Source organism: Erpetoichthys calabaricus, chromosome 14 (assembly GCF_900747795.2).
Source record: "Erpetoichthys calabaricus chromosome 14, fErpCal1.3, whole genome shotgun sequence".
Taxonomy (NCBI): Eukaryota; Metazoa; Chordata; class Cladistia; order Polypteriformes; family Polypteridae; genus Erpetoichthys; species Erpetoichthys calabaricus.
Genome location: NC_041407.2, coordinates 2,718,874 through 2,735,405, shown reverse-complemented (window position 1 = coordinate 2,735,405; position 16,532 = coordinate 2,718,874). Strand labels below are relative to the sequence as shown.

The 16,532-nt window shown below is 42.9% G+C and overlaps 1 long non-coding RNA gene across 2 annotated transcripts in view; it reads right to left on the bottom strand.

Moving 5' to 3' along the window:
- Window positions 1-16,532, bottom strand: part of LOC127525865 (uncharacterized) — a 119,933-nt gene that overhangs the window by 59,233 nt on the left and 44,168 nt on the right. The gene's annotated exons all lie outside the window — the stretch shown is intronic.

The window sequence follows — 16,532 nt, the reverse complement described above, 5'->3', positions numbered from 1 at the left end:
TTGTTTGAGGGGAAAGAAATTAAGAACATCGTCTTGCTAGAATAGAAAGCAATGTTTGAATTAAAATGAAGTCACAACCTCCAACACAACGACAAGTCACCATTGCAGGGCTTGGAATATCAGGTGGGAACTCTGACTTGGTTAAAGATGTCCGTATGGACCAAGGACTGTGTTAACAGAGCACAGGTTTAGGCTTTGTCTGAGGAATAAGAAGGCGTGAATTAACATTTAGCCACGAGGTGCAGCGAGATGGTGCAGTGCTTAGAGAAGACAGTGAATGTGTCGAGTTGGCATCTTCTCATTCCTCCATTTTTTTGTTGCCACATCCCAAAGACATGCGGCTTCTGTTGACTGCCAGCTCAAACCTTACCCCAAATGAATAAGGGGTGGGTGTGTGTGTGTGTGTGTGTAAGCAACAGGACACCAGGGTCCCGTACAGGGATGGCTTCTGCCTTCTGGGATAGGAGTTGACTTCAATAAGCAGTGTAGAAAATGGAAGAACATACATGGAGTCATCAGAACATAACATTAATGCAGTCGCAAAAATGGACTTTCACCTCATGTCCTAATATCTGCCTCTCATGTTGAAACTGAATTATAAGGTGGAAGACAATGAGGTGTAAAGGATGGATGGATAGATTTCCATGTGTCAGATAAGAAATACGAGGAGGAACCCCATCTAGACACTGATATGGGGTGAATTTGAACCCGGGTCCTTGAAACTGTGAAGAAGTAAAAAGATTACACCCGGTACACCTCATCCCCTTATATATCATGGCTTCTTCTGACCTTAATGCTTTTCAACTGCTTGCTTTTTTAGTGTTAACATCGGGCTCATAAAGTATTCAAGCCCCTTCATTGCCTGCACCCTTTCTTGTGTTGTACGCTGAATTTTAAATGGAGAAATTTACCATTATTGCCCATCGATAATCCATAATGATGAAGTGAATATACTGTATATGTTTTCAGAAAGGTTTGGAAATTTATTCTAAAACTCTTACTTCAGTACTTTGTAGAAGCAGCAATTGCCGCTTTGAGTCTTCTTGGCTCAGTCTCTACAAGCTTGGCACTCCTGGATTTGGGCAGTTCATCTCACACTTCCTGGTAGATCCTCTCAAGCTCTGTTAGATTTGACAGGAAGCATCGGTCAACTGTCACCTTCAGGTCACCCCACCCCACACTTGTTCTGTAGGGTTTGGGTGGGCCACACAGACACTTGTCCCAAAGCCACCGTATGCTTTGGGACATTAGGTGGTATTAGGCAGATGACTTTCCAGACATAGTGCCTAGAGTCCTGCCCGTTTGTCTCATCAGACCACAGAATCTTTTCCCTCGGGCTCTTGGAATCCTGTGAATGCCGCTTGGCAAACCCCTCTTGGAATGGAGTGGCACTGCTTACCTTGTCAGAGCCCTGAAGGTGAGCCCTAAGTGCTGGAATGCAGTGTTGAGTTTCACCTTACAAATGCACCGGACCCCAACACCTTCTGAGAGGAGCTTATGGATTGGGTGGTCGTGTGGGTTTCCTCCATCAATTGCAGCTCCCCCTTGAAGACCAAAGCCATCAGTCTGTCAACAGTGATTGTGCTCTGTGACAGACTGCCACCCATCTGGTGTTGATGCCTTCCCTATCTTTCTAGAGTACACCTCCACTTCTCACAACCGTCAACGTCCTTGGAAGATGGATGGATTCTGCTCCTGGTCAAGTGTTGGTGTAAAGTTCCAGATCACGCGCCTATTGAGTGAACTAAATGGCACCCCATAAAATGGTGAATCCATGAATGGCGCCCCCTAAGTTTCATAAACTGAGCCTCACCAGAGGATGGCGGTCCTAGACAGCCCCCGAATGTCTGCCTCTGCTCTGTCATGTGCCCACATGTATAATCTTCTCTTGTCTCTGGCTTGGATCCTGCAGTTGAAATGAATTGTTGAAATTAATTCCTCACTTTCCTCATCATTAATAACAAATAAATGAAATAACAAATGTATCGTGGCTAATTAAAATTTTGCAAAACTTAATACACGATTCCTGCAGCCAGGGCCGGATTAAGATGAAATTGGGCCTGATGCTACGGCGCAAAAAATGCCTATTTTTTCTCGGCATTGGTGCATGCGCATTCGACACTCGACGTACATGCGCACTCAGGCTGACCAAGGAGCCTTAATTGCTTGCGACGCAACCAGCCAGCCTTTACTGAACATGAATAATAACAACGGCAAAAGCTTTTTATTGTTCTGCGGCTTCTTTCCTTTTCTTTTTCGCATTATCCCATCCACTGAGTTGAGACGCCATAGCAAGCGTGCGCGAAATAGTACGACAGATATCGCAAAGTGACGTCAAGTGAAAACCTAACAATGAAATACACAAAATTTCTCAATTCTCTTAAGAAACAGAGTAAGAAAAAATGAATTTGCAGAGACATTGGGTCAAAGTGACTCAGTTCAGGCTCTTGAGGGTCAAAATATGTCCATGATTTAAATTTCATAATAGACCAGAATCCTGTCGAGGATTTTAAAAATTCTAAACATCCATGCCGGGCCCGCGGGCCAGCTTTTAGTTTTACCTTTACACATAACCATTTAAATAACCGTCGATTTTTACTGTACAACTAACGTTCAAGGTGAAAAATTTACTACGTGGCACTTACCGCACAATAATAAAGTGGCAAGAATCCCCAATATATTGCAAAAAAACGCAGGTAAATTACTAAGTAACTGTTTAACGTAAAATTGATAGCATTAACTTGAAACCTTCGGTTAACAATAAACACAACGACGTTATAGTTACGTCACAGCGCAAAGAACAATAGTAACTGTATAATAAGTAACGCTGTGTCTAGGCGTCCGAAAGTCGGTCTCTAAATTTCATTGTAAGAATTATTTTGAGCTGCGGTGGGTTGGCACCCTGCCCGGGATTGGTTCCTGCCTTGTGCCCTGTGTTGGCTGGGATTGGCTCCAGCAGACCGCCGTGACCCTGTGTTCGGATTCAGCGGGTTGGAAAATGGATGGATGGAATTATTTTGAGGTTAATATAGAAAAAGGAAAACTGTTCAGCTTCCAGAAAATTCTCGTCTGTTTTCATCTGGGCCTATTTCAAGAATGGGCCTAATGCTGCAGCATCAATAGCACCCACCTTAATCCGGCCATGCCTGCAGCTAAAGTATCAAAAATTATTGCATTGATAATGCCTTTATATCATGCATGCATTTCACACTGGCCATATCATTTAATGTAATATTTAAAAACTAGCCGATGCTACGGCGGTGTAAGAACAGGAACGGAAAACAGTGAGAAAGGAATTCAGAAATCAAGAAGAAATAAATACTTCTTGAAAGACGCAGTTGTGCACAGGTGTTTTGGTGGAGACGACAGATAATGAGTCAAAAGATCTAACCCTAGAAAAAGCCACGTACAACTGACCGTGGATGAAGACTGGTTGTTGTAGATTAACGCAAATCTTTGCAAACGTTTGTCCTTGGGACTTGTTGATAGTCATGGAGAAGGCGAGTCTGAGTGGGAATTGTGTGCGTTTAAATGTTAAAGGGAGATTGGTGTCGGAAGGAAGGAGAGAGATTCTGGGAATGAAGGTTGCTTCAGAATTTTGGATAGCGATCAGTTTGCACTCAATAATATTTGTATGTATTCGGGTAACGATGAGTCTTGTTCCGACCTTTTGATGGCATAATATTTCGGAGGAGCATAACTACAGCTCCCACCTTCAGATGAAGGATATGGGGAGGCATGCCAGTTGGTGTGAGGGTGTGTAAAAACTCCTGTGAGTACGTTAGTTGATCATTAGGATCGTCACTGACTGCTGTATCTACACTCTTGAAGGTCACTTTTTCACCCTGTATAAGATCAAGAAGTTTGTTGTTAATATGTAGAGAATCCTCGTTTGTGACGCTCAGTATTGCTCTTGCAGCAAGTTCTTGGGGAGTCACAGTCGAGAAATTAATATCACCGTAAAGTTGAGCAACTGGGTCTTGTTGTTGTGGTAAACATTGAGAAGGTAGTTCTGCCGTTAGTTTTGTTGCATGTATCTTGGACTTCCTGGAAATGTGGACGGTAATCTGATCATTTTGCCTACACGTATGTTGTTATTTTCAGCGTTTGCTTGCAGTGCGTCTGATAGTCCTTTGTATTGTTCCGCGCGCTGATCTTGTTGATGTAATCTGAGATAGTTGAGACGCGCGCCCTCTGTTTTAACATACTGTACGCATCTACGACGTACTGTTGGAATAGTTTGTCACTGGAGTGCAAAATGCTAAATGTATTCATTTTGCTAATACTCGTAAAATTGTCACTGAGTAAGCCTTATTCTCTGGGCGGTTCTTTTTTCGGGAACATGTTGTAAATCTTTGTACCAGCCAATGTCTCTGTAAGGGAATAAAAATGGGTAAACCACAAAATGACGTTGTACAAAAACCCGTCAACAGAGAAGATACTGTTGTTCATTTTATAACAAATGCTTAGGAAACAACCGTCTCAGTATAAGGAAAATAGCTAGGTGTATGGGAGGCCGCAGGCAGCGTGGTGAAGGGTTTGGAAGAAGACCAATAGGAATCGAGAAGTGTCGTGTCCGCTGCGTGTGGGCGGGACCGGTTTTGAAGTGCAAGCAGGACGAACCAGAAGAGAAATATATATAAGAGAAGAGATACCCGCAAACCTCCGTCCTCTCGTAACGCCACAGCACCACAACGCTCCCCATTCCTGCAGCTGGACGGGCACTATCTGGCTGCTCGTTGGTGCCCAACTGGCACACACGGCCAGCGTTTTCATCTCCCTGGGCATTCAGGGCAGGTAGCATTTCGGTTGCTTAATATTTGCATCGTAAATTCCGTCATCGTTTTTTCCCTTTTTTAAATTGGCTTCACGCAGCCTGAATTCTAAAGCCTAAAGCTACGTGCGGAAGCCGAGTAGTGGCGCTCAGGTGCAGCTCCACCTGTCGGCCGCTTCGCTATTTCATGGGCTGACGTTTACCGTGTTGTCGGGTGAAGCAGCGCACGACGTGTTAATAATACTAGAAATTCAGTGCGTTTTAAGCAATATGACAGACTTTAGCGCCAATCACATTTCATTCGCTATTTGCTGGCCACCTGGTGATACCAACTGTAAAGTTCACGTGTGACAGCTTTTCTCATCAGTTCTAAATGAAGACGATGTTCTTGTACATCATCACCTCATCCTCCTCTAGCGCCGTTTTTTTTCAACTGATCCTTACCGTCTCAGCATCTCATTTTTTTTATCTTTGACCTCGGGCGTCCATTGTAAACTGGTTTAAGATCGTGAGTGGGTTTCAATGTCACGTATGGGGGGATGTGGGGAGTGGGGGGTTACCATTTGGGAAGGGGGGCAACTAATTTTCCCGGATACCCGCACACGAAGCGGTGTTATACCACTTGGGGAGGGGCAATCTTTTAATGGATTTGCTTAAATGCGTGCGCATTTATTTATTCGTGTGGGGGTTTTCAAGGGTGTGCACGCCAGCTCGACCGGGAAATCCCCCGGTGTTCCCGCTGACCGCTCCGGCCACGGATAAAGTTAACCAGATTGTATTCGAATGAGTGCGCTGGTGCCCTCCTAATTGCAATATAAGGACAAAGATTGCAATACTTTTAACCTGTTCCATTTTCCCGTTGACAGTCTTTCATTTTTTAGGGCAGTAGGGCGGCGCAGCGTTTAGCACTACGTCCCGAATTCGAGTCCTTTTTTGTGCCCATTACTCGTCCCCTTAATGTATGTGTGGGCTTGCCTCCCGTGTCCCTCTTTTTCACTCCAAAACACACACTCTCATTCTCTCGAACACTTTCTCTTTATCTCTCCATTCCTCTCTTTTTCTCTCTCTCTCACACACACAACTTATCTCCCTGTCTCCTCATCTCTGCCTGTTTCCATGCAGGGTGTCGTTCCGTCCAGGGTGGGCTCCTGCCTTTCCCCAGATGCCTGGATGGGTTTCGAATCCCCGTATTAGAATATCGAGACAGAAAACGGGTGCTTGTCCTTATTACAGTAAACTGTAACCTCGTTGATTCAGCGCTTATTCTCTTGAGTGCAAAGGAGCAAAGTGGCTTTTCAGACAACCCTTACCAGTCAGCACTCGGATCAGAGAGGAACCACACAAACACCAATGATCAGACAGTGTAGTGTATATATTATACATGAACATATACATACGTGCATATACATATATTTGCCTGTCTTGCACTTGGTGCTGTATGGTGGCGCAGTGTTAAGGCGCTGCTGCCTCGGAGTAAAGAGATCAAGGTTGACGTCCCGGGTCCTCCTTGCATGTTCTCCTTGTGTCTGCGAGGGATTCCTCCGACAAAGACGTTCAGTTTAGGTGGATTGTCGATACTACATTGACCCGTGTGTGTTTGGAGTTTCTGTGTGTGTGTTCGCCCACAGATGAACTGGCGCCCTCTCTCGGGTTTGTTCCTGCCTTGCACCCAAAGCCAGGTCGGATAGGCTCCAGCACACACCCCAACCCCCCATAGAAAATGACTGACCAGCCCTTGCCCTACGTGTATGTCGTTGCAGCACGCCAGTCCTGTTATTTCGCGCCGCTGCCATAAGGTCTATGGATAGTATGACATTAAAGCCACTTGACTTGACAAGGGGTGCAGACAGACATACAAAAAGAAGAACGGTAAAGGAGAAACAAGCAACATTGAAATGATACGTTCATCACCCGCTTATCGCCGTTTGTCGGTTTGTCCGTTTCCATTTTTGCTCCGGTCCTGCTCATCTTATCTTTCAGGATGAGTCAAGTCAGAATGAGACGACAACAAGACGTTGACCGGAGGCGCCCAACCACATCCTGACGCGTTTAACTCCGTCGCGCTCCCACAACCCCAAACCATTTTAAATTATGGATGTACTCCGCTTTTAATCGGATTTGTACTTTATGTCAAGTAAAGATTTGTTTCGCCCAAGCCTTTCTTTTAACTTTAAATATCGGGTTTAAAACGCGCTGGCACTCAAGAGCTTGCTTACCCCGATCACAGCGTTAGAGGGACTGACCCGTTAATCGTCAAAGCTTTATATAAAATATGCGTTCAGGGTAATATTCTGATAGGTAAGCACTTCCACAAGATATATTTAGCTGTAGCTTTTGGATCCGTTTATTTCAGACAATATCCTCGTTTTCGAATTTATCATGTCATGCACTGGAGGGCGCAAGAGAGGATGCTGAGCAGCAATAAATATATTTAACAAGAAATTGTCACAAATCCAGAATTGGAGCGGTGGGATCAAATATTCCACGTGGTTGCCTTTAATGCCAAAGCGATACACACAGCTTTGCTGAAACGAGCAAATCGGCGCGCTCATCTCTTAAATAAGAGTCGTCTGCGTTTGAAATACGAGCCAGCAAAGCCGAAGTGTAGCAAAAGGACGGCTGGACCTAAAGCGTTAAACTGTCGGACTGACTCAGGAAGCAAAATTAAACAGAAAGAAAATATATACATTTTTGGAAAGGATTATAAATAAAAAAGTGGATCAGTGCCCACCTTCCCAACTCCGAATCGTTTTTCATTCTGAGCAACTCGATGCACCTGACAGCAGGGAGCAACTAGGAGGGATGCGGACGGTGCGCTGCATGGGGTCGTTCAATTAAACTGTGACCTGCCCAACCCGGTCTCGGCGGACGAAATACTGTGCTGTGCCATCAAGGGGGCAAAAAAAAAGTATTAAAGTATATCGCTCTTTTATCGAAGCCATACGTACCCCAATGACTAAGGGGCATCACAGCAGAGCCGCTTACTGCGCCCCTGCCTGTCAATTATAGGCAGTTAGCTGGCATAAGCGACCGTTTCAAGTCCGTGCCTAATCGACTGAGGGTCCCAAAGTAAGTATACGGTACCAAAAGTGTAGAAACGACCCTGTATACAACTACTGTATTTACTAAACCTCGAGGCTATAAAGCGCTTTGTTTGCAATGGAAAGGCGCTATATAAAGTAATGCACAATCCCTTCTGAAACGCATACGTGTTGCATTTGGTCTTTGCTAATTAATTGTTCAATATAAGTTAATAATGTGAAAAGAGAAAACGTTTTATTAATCAGTATCGCATATAATTAGAGGCTGATTTCAAAAGCTGTGACTCTGCATGGGTTAAGATGGCGTTTCTCAACCTTTAAGTATTTGCGACCCGAGTTTTCATAACAGTTTTAATCGCGCTCTCCTAACGTTTTTTTGAAAGGAGCCCACTAATACCAATTTGTTCTTTTTTAATTAATGAAATATCATATATGCATATTTAATAATATACCTACTCAACTTATATCGACATTTGTCTAACTGTATATTTATTTTACTAGTATGATAATGTAGTTTAAGTTAATTTGTTTTGGTTTCAATAGATGTACTTTTCATATTTCCGATTCTTGTTTTCTTTTTTTCACATCTTCGCCCCCCCCCCCCTTGTTACTTCGCGCCCCCCCTAGGGGCCCGCCCCACAGTTTGAGTACCACTGTGATATTCGTGTTTGGATTTTCTGTCCCAAGCAGAGTTACTTTTCAAGCAGCTTCAACTTAACTTGTAACTTAGGGATGTTAAGTGTGTAACATGTCGATTATAGCCGTCTTTCTGAACCTTTCTTGTGTCGCGACCCGATTTTTTTTATTCACCATGGCAATGTCTTCATGACCCACCACGAGGAGGTGGGGTCCCCTTAGTGTATCGAGCGCCATTATTAGAATGGAGGCGGGGGTCTCCCTTGATTGTCAGAGAGGGAACAGGGGGTCATTACGGCACCCCACACCGTGTCCCAGTATACCATTATAAACAGTAGCAACACAGAGACACACCGATGACAGCCCACAACGCACTGGGACCCAGCTGAGAAACACCGGTGTAAAGTCCTCCGCAGTTATAAGATGACTTAATGAAATAAGCGGCTTTGAAGGTCGCAGTTGTCTGGTGTTAGGCTTTAAAGTTGTCATGAGTATCAACAGTGCAAACGTGCAGCATCGTAACACTGCGATCCCACCAGTCCCTGTTTCCCAGTTCTACAAAAACTGAGGTTTTAATTATTGCCCCGTTAAATCTGCACGGAGAGATCCGCAGATCATCGGCTGTTTTACCCAACGTTAAATGTCGTGTCCGAATCTGGCGTTCTGTTAGCCTGTAGACCTTGATGCTTATGTTGGGTCCTGAACTCGCTCTTGTTTTTATCATCTGAGGATTATATGAAAGCTAAGAAATCAGAGACTCCAACTGAGACATTAATGCATTCTTTTATTTTTTCACGTCTTCGTTATTGTAATTCTTCATTTACATGTTTAAAGGAGACGTCGCTTCTGCGCGCTCAGTCCGTTCAGAACGCCGCTGCTGGATTGTTAGCCCGCTCCAGTAAGTGGGCGCACATTACTCCGGTTTTATCTTCGCTTTATTAGTTTCCGGTGAAATTTAGAATCCGTTTTAAAATTTTAGTACTCGCCTAAAGAGCTCTGCAAACACCACAATATATTTCAGATTTTTTTACATTATACTATCAGCCGCCCACTTACTGTATAGGTTCTCTAACCTTAAACTTCTTCTTATTCCACGTACTCGGCTGAAGACTCACCGGGGCACCGAAAGGTGGAATGGCCTCCCTTGTGCTTTCGGGGCCGCTGATACAGTTAATAAAGAGAAAAACAATTGAAGAGGCGCCTTTATAGGGTAGCATATGGGTAGCTGTTTTGACCCTGCCGTTTAATTTTCATAGTTGAATCTTATTTTATTTTTTATCGTTTTTAACTGTGTAAATTAATTATTTGGTGTGCAGCGCTTTGCGACTCTATCTGCGAAAGACGCATTATAAGTAATAAATAAATAAATACCCCGTATCGTATTCTTTCATGGAGAATCTGGTCGCCCTTATAAATTTGAGTTTAGAAATGCAGAGGTCTTTTGGGATGGAGGGGATTTCAAGCTACAGACTTATAAATGGAACCACAGAAATCCGTTCTCGCCTTCCCTTTCAGTCATTTTATTTCAGCTGTTGCTCCAGTTGTACAGCTCTCAAGTCCTGAGCCTTGAGCAGACCGAGCCCTACGGCGGCATGGGGTGGCCATGTCGTGCGTGTCGAGCTGCCATCATCAGGGAGAGCGCGAGCGCCGTTAACGAGCATTCCGGGCTAGAATCGGACCGTGTCAGTGCTGTTAAAAAGGGCAGCCCCTATAATGTCTGAATTTATGATGGCCACTTAAAGGCAGCACTCATCTTACCGAAAGTAATAAAATGGAGAAAGTTGCTGCTTGGGAAGTCAGCAGGTGCTGCTTATTAGGTCACGTAAGCCCCAGCTGTCACTTTATATGAATGGCCTGTGAACCAAACCTTTGCCATTCGTAACCCACAAGTGACGAAACGTCGTGTCTCACACATTCTTTACTTTTCAGCGTAGAAAACCTTACATTATTATTATTATTATTATTATTATTATTATTATTAATTTATTGCAGATTCATATCGACTCTTCTCTGATTCCATGGGAGGAAGTTGGGAGCATGCGCAGATAGCGCCTTGCCGCACCCACCACGCAACCATCCAAGCCGTGGAATTAAATAAAAAGGTGGGGCAGACATTAAAACGCAGGGGTATTTAAGAAGGGCAATTTAGGAGTTAAATATCCGTCAGTTGAATTGAGTTCACGTTTATTGTCACGTGAGCGGTGAAATTCTGAGTTAGATGACGAAATGACGTGCAATTCCTGGCAAAATTAAGACTCGCAATGCGGACGAGCGCATTTGGCATGAAGACGTGAAAGTCCTCATTCGTTTACAGTGTTGCCAGGGAAACCGACTCCCAAATTGCACCTTACACAATATGGCGGCGCGGGAAGTGTACGTGCGAGTTTATCCCATAGTGCAATGCGCGGCCACTCTGGCGCCAAGTACCCTTACAAGACGAGAAGCGCTGCCTATTATTCGAAGATCAGGGTGCATCTGCGGTGGGAATGTAATGTATTTGGCAACAATGGATACGAGACATGCGGGACACCATGCAATAATCAGGCTTTACAGCGTATGGCTGCCTGGCAGTCTTCAACCCTTGGCGCCTTGGCATCTCATTCGCACTACACCATCAGCTGCTGACTTCCCTGCACACCCGCTGTCGTGACACGTCCATTGCTGCTGATGTCTGAGCCGCAGAATTAGGCCTTCATAACAAGGAATTCAAGTGTGATGTATTCACATTTAGAGATACTGCAAAATGAAATTCAGAAATACCATAAAATACAATACAACTTTTAGGATACCTGAAACTCAATGCCTGATGTCTCAGAATATGTTTCTTATCATTTCCAGATATCTTCAAATAACTGCCTCTGCATTCTGACGAATCTCAGGTTGACTTTGCGTGTATTTTGGAGTTACCTTGAAATCACTTCCTGTAAAACCTCCTGTTGTTTCAGTGAGACGTCTTGACTGTTTCAAGATGTCTCAGAATGAGCAGGAAGTTATTTTGAAATATCTTGAAATGGCCTCATCGGGAAGGGGGATCAATCAGCTTACAGAATGGAGACACCATGATTTGTGGACTGGTGTAAGTGCAACGATTTGTCTCTGTAGAACAAAGAGATGATTGTTGACTCCAGGAAGGCCCAAGCTATCCACATGTACTGTGCATCAAGGGGTCAGTGGTGGAAATGCCTTGGTAAGCACCTGGCAGCCCACCTTATTTGGCCTCCATCACCAAGAAGGCACAGCAGCATCTCCACTACAACCCCCATTCTTAACACATTAAGACCAGTTGTATCACCAGCTGGTTTGGGAGCTGCAGTGTCTCTGACTGTAGGGTCCTAACAGGAATAGAGCGCACAGCAGAAAAGATGATTGGGACCTTGCTGCCTTCCATTAAAGACATCTTCATAAAGGCTGGCATCCATAAAGCCTACAGCATGGTGGAGGTCCGCTCCCACTTTTCCCAAAGTATCTTTGTCCCACTTGCATCTGGCAGAAGGTTCTGTAGCTTCCAAACCAGTTCTGCCAGGTTCAACGACAATTTTATTTCTTGGATGTCCGGATTGCCAGGGTCGCCTTAACATATGGGTGCAATGGGCAATGACTGGGGGCACCAGGGGCACAGGGGCCCCCAATGTTTCTGATACCTGTGTGTGTTTCTGTTTTGCTATCAAAACAGGGCCCCCAGTGCACTGCTTTGCCTGGGGGGGCAGTGATGCTGTTAAGATGGCCCTGAGGACCCTGCAGTCTCTGCTGCCTCCCTGCCCTCAGTTTATTTATACAGTACATTTGTTACATTTGCTACTACTGTTGCTTTTATTATTAGTTGTTGTTATTTATCTATTTACATATCTATTTATAGTGTAGTATAGCATAGTATGTTACTCATCTAGCACTTGTTCTGTTTTTATATATATGTTACATTGTGGTCCTGGAGAACATTATTTCAAATTGCTGTATGCTGCAATATGGTGTATGAAGGTATGGCAATAAAGTCACTCGACTTGACCTGATTTGACTTGAGCAGGAAGTCTCATTGAAAACATTCATGATAGAGGAAATCACTTGGAGACATCGTGAAATGCATTTCAGGTTCCTCAAAGTGCCTATGGACATACACTGGTCAGAAAAATGAATGGAACACTAAATCACGCCAGCCTAAGACCAAGTCAGTGAAACGTCTGGGATGTTAAACTGTCCAGTTAGGAATCAACTTCACCTGCTTTGGTGCCAACAAAAGTGACAACAGGAGCATAGAGCCTTCACTTTTTTCATATATATTCTCATTCCTCTATCTATCTATCTATCTATCTATCTATCTATCTATCTATCTATCTATCTATCTATCTATCTATCTATCTATCTATCTATCTAATCCTGCCTACTATACTAAATTCTATCTATCTATCTATCTATCTATCTATCTATCTATCTATCTATCTATCTATCTATCTATCTATCTATCTATCTATCTATCTATCTAATCCTGCCTACTTTACTAAATTCTATCTATCTATCTATCTATCTATCTATCTATCTATCTATCTATCTATCTATCTATCTATCTATCTATCTATCTATCTATCTATCTATCTAATCCTGCCTACTATACCAAATTCTATCTATCTATCTATCTATCTATCTATCTATCTATCTATCTATCTATCTATCTATCTATCTATCTATCTATCTAATCCTGCCTACTATACCAAATTCTATCTATCTATCTATCTATCTATCTATCTATCTATCTATCTATCTATCTATCTATCTAATCCTGCCTACTATAGCAAATTCTATCTATCTAATCCTGCCTACTATACCAAATTCTATCTATCTATCTAATCCTGCCTACTATACCAAATTCTATCTATCTAATCCTGCCTACTATACCAAATTCTATCTATCTATCTAATCCTGCCTACTATACCAAATTCTATCTATCTATCTATCTATCTAATCCTGCCTACTACCAAATTTTCTTTCTTTCTTTCTTTCTTTCTTTCTTTCTTTCTTTCTTTCTTTCTTTCTTTCTTTCTTTCTTTCTTTCTTTCTTTCTTTCTTTCTTTCTTTCTTTCTTTCTTTCTTTCTTTGCCACCATTGCCACCAGTGTTTATGTGGATTATATAAAGTATGTGAATTCATCCGACATCTAAAAGATTACCTGGTGGCCATTGTGAGCAGGTGTGTCTCATGTTGGCCCAACACAGAGGTGTATTTGCTGAGGCCTCCATATTTCTATCCTGTATGAGTCTTGGCAGGTGGAGAGACTTGCTCAGGGTTAGAAATGTCAGGTTCTGATTTCATATTGCTACTTTCCAAAGTGAATGGCACTGTTTCGGAGTGGAGCGCATGCGGCATGCGGGTGTCACCATGTTTGCAGAACATGAACGCTGGCAGGTGAATTGACTCTGTTATGGTGGGAGTCTATTGAAGGCACTACATCAGTAACATCATGGCACCTTAGTAGTAACCAGTTTTGTTTAAGTGTTCCAGGGGGCTCCACTCAGAATGCCGCCATATTGTATGTCTGACACATGTTCCATGTAGCAAAGATAACTTGAAGGCTTGTTTTGATTTTGGTAGGCTTTGCTAGGCTGCTCTTTTCAAAATTATACTAAAGTTGTAGTACTAGGGTGTTGTACCGTGTTAGCCATTATGAATGTAGAGAAAAGCCAAGCAAAATGACACCTTTTATTGGCTAACTAAAAAGATTACAATATGCAAGCTTTCGAGGCAACTCAGGCCCCTTCTTCAGGCAAGATAAAATTCATCTAACGCAGTAGCATAAAATGATTAAATGAATGGCAGACCCAACAATTATTGAAAGGATTCAGAACCAGTGGGGTGGGCTCAGATTCCCAAATCATTCTTGATGGAGCAAAGTCACTTGGCATCAAAAGCAAAAAGGCTGGGAATCGCTCCTGCGCTCGATGACACAACTTCTCAGAGACGTCAATCGAAATCTTTCATCTTTTTACTAAGACGGGCTACAGGGTACGAAGGTGGTGAGGACCAGGGCGGGCACATCTTAAATATCAACAGTTAAAGTCACGTAATACAAAGCAGCTGGTGTGGGCAGGCGTTTCCACAAATGTTTATATACTGTTAATATGTTTTTTGCCTTTGTTTCGTTTAGTTTTTGTACGTTTTGCTTACCGTGGTGGAGTAACGGCTGGTGCTCACATTTGCTTTCACTCTGCATGGTGTCCAGATGTATTAGCGTGGCTCTCTCTTTGTGTTTCTTTACTTATTTGGCCATTCTAGCACCACATTTACGATGAGCTCCTGCCTTGCACTTGATGCTGCTGGCACAGGCTCCATGCCTCGCGTTTTCAGATCCTCCTGTTGCTTTTCTCTGGTAATTAATCCAAGTAAGAGGCACTGATGAGGTGCTATGCAGTGAGGGAGGCTTTACAAGGATGAGATCGAAGCAGTCACTCTCACAATTATGAATCATAACCTTCCTGATAATGCAGTCTGGACATATCTCTGCTAGAATGTAGAGCTTTCCCAACAGCGCAGTAACATGTGAAACGAATTCCAGAGGATCCGTTTCGAAAAGTCCGTATGCGCACTCATTTCGTGATTAGTAATTTATTTGGAAGGAAAAAAAAAAAATGAAATGCTGAACGGAGGGCAGGTAACGGAAAACGGATTTCAGTGCTTCATATACACGGAACAATACGGTATTTAAAGCCCACCATCCCTAAGCTCATCACTTACTGAGAAAACCTTTGAAATGATCATAAAACAGATATGAAAAAGAACGCAACAAATGAGCAAAAAATCTAAATAAAGATGTTAAGAGTAACAGACTTTGAACATCCGTCAACAATGGCTTTTAATTTCACCGACACGCCTTCCCGTTTAAAGGATGTTGAGATTGTTGTCAAACAGAAGAGAATTCGAGTAGTAGCGCTGAGTAACTTAAGCCGTCCGTTCATCCGATTTTTTAAACTTGCTTTATCCGAATGAAATTTCAGAGTATAAGATGCTTATTGCCTGTGCCTGGAATGATAATGCGGTTGATAAAATTAATAAAAAATCAACAAAAAAGGAAAACGTTACTTAAACTCCGCTAAACCTTTTATATATGCAGTTATAATTCAATGCACTCAGAATAAGCACCTTTGAAAAGAACACTGAGACGAAATTCGTTAATGGTAATACTTTCTAGATGTAAAGCCGGCACAGTAATGTTGTTAATCAGATAATCTCACATTCATTTTTCCACAGCTCCATGTACAATTTGTATTTACACACAAAGACTGGTTTATCGCTGTTTTATTTAAACTAAAAAGAGTAGGATTTTCTTGCGGATACACTCACCGCGGTTTACTGGATTCCACGATTCATAATAATAAAAATGCCGTGTTTTATACCTTTTTGTTAAAAAGGTTATTCAGCATCGCTTGACTTCACTGTGACAGTTCAGCTTTGCGCCAAAACGCGGACAAGCCCCCAGCTGGCGTTAATCACCAGACGGCCACCGGCAGTTCGGCCAAACGAGACTCTCAGCTATTTCCCCCCGGAGTGATGCTGAGCGCCCGTTGTCTTTGCAGTTTTGTCAAGTCTGGAAATTAAAAAGTACATCGCAGCTCGCAAATTGAAAACCTCCTGCAACTGCAAATGATACCGGCTAAAACGCAGCCAAGATGACGTAGGGTTACTAACGGGATAATTGATAGCTTTATGGAGCCCAGGAATAAAATTCCGTGCCCAAGTATAGACAGTGGATTTGCTGGGCTTGCAGAACTTTCTTAATAAAAGGAGACGCGAGCAGCCATTGCCGATAGCCTGACCACTAGCGGTAAGTCGAGCGATCTGTCGGGGTCTGTGCGCGCTGGCCAAAGGTGTGCGCGCATCAGTCGGGGGGCTTTCAGAAAGAAATCGGCCTGATTAGCCGGACGGTTATTCAAACTCTGGCTTGTAAGATTATGTATTTCTTTTAAGGTAGATTTCTCACGAGAAAAGACAGCTGATTTACACATTTATTGAAAACTTGAATTAAACCTAGGGGCAATAATAATAATAATAATAATAATAATAATAATAATAATAATAATATGTAAAAATTAAACATA